Raw genomic sequence first — 7,027 nt, 5'->3', positions numbered from 1 at the left:
TGTTTTATAATAAGCCTATCTGAGACATAAAATTGTTAGGTGTTGTCTTTTTTATCACACATTTTTGGCAGATAAAATATTCCAGTTGGCGGAAAAAAATATAAACATTTTTTCCATATAAAAATTATCATCCATTTGGCGGAAAAAAATATAAACATTTTTTTTCATATAGACATTATCATCCATTTTGGCGGAAAAAAAATCGAAAGCCAGTGTGAGCCCTGTTGTAATATGACAAGAGGCAAAGAAGGCTAGGCGTTGGGTTTCTTTTGCTAAATTTTCAGACAAATTATTAACAAAACAGTGGGTGAGACACTGCACCAGGGACCAAAATAAATAGTTGCTGTCTTTACGCTATAAGGAATAATTATGCAAAGTTCCAAGATGATCCATTCAGAGTTGCAGTCGGTAGACGATAAAATAAAAAATTGGGCATGGCTCTGCCGCTCGGGGTTGGACATGGACCAATATATATAGATACAACTCTATGCTGGATCATTCGAAATTGGATCCAAATCTGTTAATAATTTCAACCTGTATATCATTTACAGACAAACTATCAACAAAAAATGGGTGTGGCACCGCCGAAAGGGCATGAGGTGGGGGCGCAGGAGGTTTGGAGGAGGGGGTCGTGCATCAACATCAATAGTTGTCGTCCTTAGAGTATAAGGAATAAGTATACCAAGATAATCCATTCAGAATTGTGGCTTTTGGGCGCTAAAAGCAAAAAGTGGACGTGGCTCTGCCCCTCGTTGTTCGGGGCATTCACCAAAATCAATAGTTGACGCCCTTAGACTATAAGGAATACATATGTCAAGTACCAAGCTGATTTGATTCAGAATTCCGGCCTTTAAACGACAAACACAAAAATTGGACGTGGCTCTGTCCCTGGGGGTCGGGACATGCAGTTGTCGTCCTTAGGCTATAAGGAATACATAACCCAAGTTCAAAGACGATCCATTAAGAATCGTGGCCTGTAGGCAACACACACAGACACAACGATAAAATGGGTATGGCTCTGCCCCTGGGGGTTGGGCAATTACCAAAAAACAATAGGAATACACACAAACACTGGACGTGGCTCAGTCCCAGGGGGTCGGGCATGCACCAAAAATAATAGGGGTCAGCCTTAGGATATAAAGAATAAATATAAAAAAGTTTTCAAGACGATCGATTAAGAATTGTGGACTGCAGGCGACACACAGAAACACAAAGAGAAAATGGGCGTGACACTGTCCCTCGGGGTTGGGCATGCACCCCAAACGATAGGAATGTTCCTTAGGGTACAAAGAATAAGTATGCAAAGTTTCAAGATGATACGTTAAGAAATGCGGCCTGTAGACGACAAACAAACAAATATAAGAAATGGGCGTGGCTCTGCCCCTGGGGGTTGGGCATGCACCAAAAACAATAGGAATGTTCCTTAGGGTATAAAGAATAAGTATGTAAAGTTTCAAGATGATCACTTAAGAATTGTGGCCTGTAGGCGACACACAGACACACAGAAAGAAATGGGCGTGGCTCTGTCCCTGGGGGTTTGGACATGCACCCCAAACGATAGTGGTGTTTCTTAGGGTACAAAGAATAAGTATGCAAAGTTTCAAGATGATATGTTAAGAAATGCGGCCTGTAGACGACAAACAAACAAATATAATAAGTGGACGTGACTCTGTCCCTGGGGGTCGGGCATGCATCAAAAACAATAGGGATCACCCTTAAGGTATAAGAAATAAGTAAGAATTGTGCCCTATAGGCGACCCACAGACACACTACCCCCCCCCCCCACACACACACACACACACACACACGCACACACACATAGGGGCGACGGCATAATACGTCCACATTATGAATGTGGATGTATAAAAAGGGCAATAATGATGAATTAAATTTAAGTCAAGAGATTATCGGTTGAAGAATTAAAGTCAGCTGAACTCCAAATTATTAAACAACACTTTTCTCATGAGATTTCGAGCTTACAAACAGAAATGGATTTTGAGAAGAAAGTCTTTAAAGGAAGTTCTATTTCTAAATTGGATCCCATTTTGTTACATGGTATTTTAAGAGTATGGGGAAGACTACGTAGATCTGGATAATCGTTTGAATCCAAACATCAGATAATCTTGCCCAAGAAAAGTCATGTCATCATGCTGATTATTTGTCATTATCATGAAGTGTCTGCACATTCTGGTAGATCGTATATATTATCAGCCATTAGGAGACGTTTTTGGATAGTCAAAGGTAACTCAGCAGCCAGGAATGTCATATCAAGAGACTTACCATGTCGTAAAAGGCAAACACTTGTTGGCAAGCAAAAGATGGCAGATGTCCCTAAGTCAAGAGTAACTCCTGATTTACCCGCTTTCTCGGCAGTTGGAGTGGATTGTTTCGGTCCATTCATGGTCAAGAGCAAGAGCGGAAGGAGTGAGTCGAAACGCTGGGGTTGCATATTTACGTGTCTTGCCTACATACGATGGTTACAGACTCCTTCATTAATGGTTTTCTGAGATTTATTGCTCGTAGATGGTGTCCTGTCGAAATCAGAAGGGACGAAGGAAGTAATTTTGTTGGTGTAAACAAGGAATTAAAGTCTGCAATTAACGAGTGGAATCAGCAAGGCATACTACAACAAGATATAAAGTGGTCCTTTAATCCTCCAGCTGGATCCTATTTTGCGGGTACACGGGGGCGTTGTATCCGGACCCTTCGAAACGTATTAAGCGCTCTCACTAAAGATTAAACTATGGATGATGAGACTCGGAGTACTTTATTCTGTGATGTCGAAGGAATTATTAATGGTCGTCCAATAACTTCAATCTCGAGTGATGTTAACGACTTGGGTGCGCTGATACCACAACACCTATTACTTTTGAAAACGGGGCCAGAGCTACCACCTGGTAAATTTAAGAAAGGGGGTTGTTATTTGCGTCGTCGGTGGCAACATGTCCCGTATTTATCTGATGTGTTTGGCGGGGATGGACTCGGGAGTATGTACCCTTACTACAAGAGCGTCAAACTTTCGCGTTGGTGACATTATTTTGGTTGTAGATCACGAATTACCAAGATGTTTGTGGCCTTTAGTTCGTATTCTCGAAGTGTATCCGAATGAGCAAGACGGCCGTGTTCGCGTCGTGAAAGTTAAAAATAAAACACCTGTGTTAAAAAGGCCAATTGATACATGTAAATGTGTTTATCTTGAAAGTGCACCCTTAATCGATGATGATCAGTGAAAATCAGTATAATATAATTATATCACCAATGTGTTTGTGAAGTGTATTAAAGGGTGAATGTGCTTTAATATCAGTCATTTTGTGAATTCTTACAACAGTATTATTATTATTAAAACAGTTTTGGGCATTTACATTTGTTTTTTATTGTATAAATTGTTAGATTCATTTTTGATTTTTATTAAATGCTCCGCTGCACATTTAACGGGTCCGATGATGATGATTCTAAAATAATTCTAGGTTTTGTTTGATAATTTTGGTGGTTTCATTCCGTTGCCAAGGGACACTTGTTGAGAGGAGTTGTCTACCTTGGCTGGGTTATTGATTTTGGGTCATTTCTGGTGGGGATGAGGGAAATCAGTCTTTTACTGTCAAGCCTGAAGACAGAGTGAGGAATCCACGTTTAAATGATAATGCAGGCTGTATTATTGTTAATTGTTTAGCAATGTAAAATGTTCAATTATGATTAAACATGATATATCTGTAGTACAGAATGGACGTTACACAAGGTTTCTTAGTGCTGGTCATGTGATCATGAAACCAGAGTTATCAACTCAATAAATAACTTAAAATGGTTATTTCTCAAGTATTTCCTTTCGAAGATATAATCGTTGAAATGATTACCCAACAGCATATCAAATATTCATATTATATAATATTATAATATATTTTAATTAATACGATATTTATAGTAAAATCCCCAAAATTATTCTATGGACAGCGGTTCTCCTACCTTCTGCACGGCCACATAAATAATAACAAGCGACAGCACCGACAAAAAAACCCACAGCAGCCACGAAAAGGTCAAAAAATCGTTTATGTCTATGAACATATAGATCTGAAAAAAAAATTGCGATGAAAATTACAAAACTAGAAAACAGGATTAAGGGACCAAACTGTAAAAAGGCATGAATGACCAAACTAATAAAAAGTATTGCAGGACACAGCCAGAAAGGTTGCTTAAAGGGTTGCAATCTATTAATCTACAACCAGTTGAATTTGAGTTGTGTAAATTTGAGCTGTATTATAGATTATTGCTATCTTTTTCGGTCCTTATATTTAATGCTAAAATAATCTGATTTATCTAATATAAAAACTCAAAGAATGTTATTCATGAACATAAATAGGAAAATAATGTCACTATGCTTGCTTAATTAGCCGCCATAATCATCAAAGTTTCAACTCCTCAATCGAGAAGTGTCTAGAAAAAGAAGAATAGAGTAAATATAGTTTATAATAGTATTTACCATCATCACAAGATGTTTCGTACCATCTGTTTTCATAACAACCTTTACATACAACTGGAGAGTTGTCCATCTTCAGAGCACATTTTGTATTTTGAGGAAATGATGCGAAATCATCTTGTAATTCAGTCATATTTAATCCTGTTGGCATTGTGCACCATTCTATGACAGCGCTGGTAGCTTTAAGTTGACATCCCTGGTCTCTCTGTGTTTTACTCTGTAGATCATGTATCTATATAAAACAACATTCATGGAATATAGTTAATCAACAATATCAACAACACATTATACCCATTAATAGCTGACAATAATAACAAAGATACATATTTTCATAGCATATAACAATAATAAGTACATATCAATGTAAGCATACATATAATCATAGCTGATATCGGTATGAAAAGAAATGAAATGGGGGTTAACGTCTTTCTGTTCTGCACCCACCGGGCTATTGAAGACGGCTATACTCCATAACATGTATTAGTACAATGCGTATGTCTAATCTTCAGACATCCACATCTATTTGATTGGCATCATTAATTACAAGAACAAATGGCAAGCTCTTTCAGGATTTTAGAAGGACTTCAAATGATACTAGCACGCTTTTCAACTTCACTAATAATTTCTTTAATAACGACCAAACCAGATACATTCATTTCCGTCATATAATAACTTGGAACTTTAAAAAACAGAACACAGATAAAACGAATGCAAGTAATATGGGTGTCTTCTATAGGTCTTATACCATATCGTATATTTAATTTATATAGACGAAACATTAACCCATATGTAAGAATAACGTGTATCTGCACATCCATCCCCGGGATTCAAACTTAGCCGAGGGCCGGTAACTAACCAGTCATCTCTAGCGATATCTTAAGTTTAAATCTCATTCTTATGACCAATTGCCAGCGCCACAGACCTTGTCCGTCTTTGGTTACCTATTACCCCATCAAACTACACCGTTCTCTAATACTCAGATATTGCGTATATTGTATTACCACATTTTCAATGATATTATTAATTTTCAACCCTGTCACTGGGCTCAACAGCAATACCAGCAAAATGGCTACTTTATACACCAACACAACCATTCCTGAAATAGAATGGATACCTTATATTTCAGTCGTAGATAAATTGGGACCGATAATTGAGCTGAATATTTATCAACAAACAGTCTTTGCATTAAGTTTACTGTCTTTTTTTTATAAAGGTTTAAAGAAAGTGCTGAACTTAGTTGGATAGAGCAAGCACTGAATAATTAAATTTACAATTTTTGGCATAAGTCGGACTGTTCAGAAGAAACTGATCAGCGGAAAAGCAGACATCTTAATTGGACAAAGTTGTGACAATATTCCTGGAGATGCAGTGGAGCGGATGTGCTTATTGATTAATAAGTTAGGGATAATACTTTGCGAACTGATTCAGAATACGTTCACGGAACCTTTCCTTCTACAAAGAATTTAATAACGGGTCGAATCAACACGTTAGACGTAATTAAAGGAACGCTTTCAATTCCAAGAAGCCACAATTGACATTAATTCATATGCAAAACGAACTCGGTTGAATAGGCCTTAAATCTGAACGTTGATTTTTTGTATAAATTACATTCAGTGCTTAATGGTGATTTTATGTTTCGGTGATTTTATGTTTCAGTGAAAATAGTATAAAAGTATCAAGATAAGTTCCAAATAATTCTCTCCATCACACACACACGCGCGCAACCTTTCTAAAGTGTAAGGGATTCACTAAAAATATACTGAACTAGTCAAAGCAGTCAGGCGTAAGTCTATGCACCATTAAACTTTACCATTGTGAAAATGCCCCACGCCCAGTTTCTCACAAACATGACTTACTAAATATTATCGTCTAGGACTTAATATCGTGTATCTTTCCTCTTTATCGTTTAGACAAAAGTATGGTGGCTGATTGGTATCATGTCTGGGTGTCGTGGTGTCGACCTTCATAAGGCGAAAACCCGACATCACGACATTTTAACCCGACACCCCGACAACCCGACATCACGGCACAACGACATTTTAACCCGACAATACGACATTTTCATTAAAAATGTCGTAATGTCGCGTAAAAATGTCGTATTGTTCAATATTTTAAGACGTGGTTTCCCATTGTCAGGGGTGCAGGAAGGAGGACCTGACAAGGACAGCTGTCTAGTCGTTCGGATGGTACGAAAAACCGAGGTCCCGTGTATACATTGGCGTGCACGTTAAAGATCCCTTGGCAATTGGAATTCGATATACGAGTAGGCCGTAGCGTCGCTGTCCGAGCAAAATGTCCTTCATAACACAACGAAAGGTGTAAGCCCAGTTGGAGCAGAACAGTAGGCCGTTAAACTCCATTTTATTTCATTTCGTTCAGTTCCGACTGGGCTAATGAAGACGTACATACCCTATGCAGTGTACTAAGATGGAAACTTTACCCGGATAGCGGCGCTACGGCCTACTCTTATATTAAATGGGGCCTCGGTTTTTCGTCCTATCCGAAAGACTATACGTTATCCATTGCCAGGTTCCCCCGTCCTGCACCACTGTCAAA

At 38.3% G+C, this 7,027-nt stretch overlaps 1 long non-coding RNA gene across 1 annotated transcript; it reads right to left on the bottom strand.

Moving 5' to 3' along the window:
- Nucleotides 1-3,937: 3,937 nt before the first annotated feature.
- On the bottom strand, nucleotides 3,938-5,559 carry LOC126831934 (uncharacterized). Its single transcript, XR_007684434.2, has 3 exons — nucleotides 5,473-5,559; nucleotides 4,475-4,703; nucleotides 3,938-4,065 (listed from the first exon to the last, which is right to left on the bottom strand). It is a non-coding gene; the product is annotated as an uncharacterized LOC126831934 (long non-coding RNA).
- Nucleotides 5,560-7,027: the final 1,468 nt, after the last annotated feature.

This window comes from Patella vulgata, chromosome 9 (assembly GCF_932274485.2).
Source record: "Patella vulgata chromosome 9, xgPatVulg1.2, whole genome shotgun sequence".
Lineage (NCBI taxonomy): Eukaryota > Metazoa > Mollusca > Gastropoda > Patellidae > Patella > Patella vulgata.
This window is presented reverse-complemented; position numbering and strand designations above follow the sequence as displayed.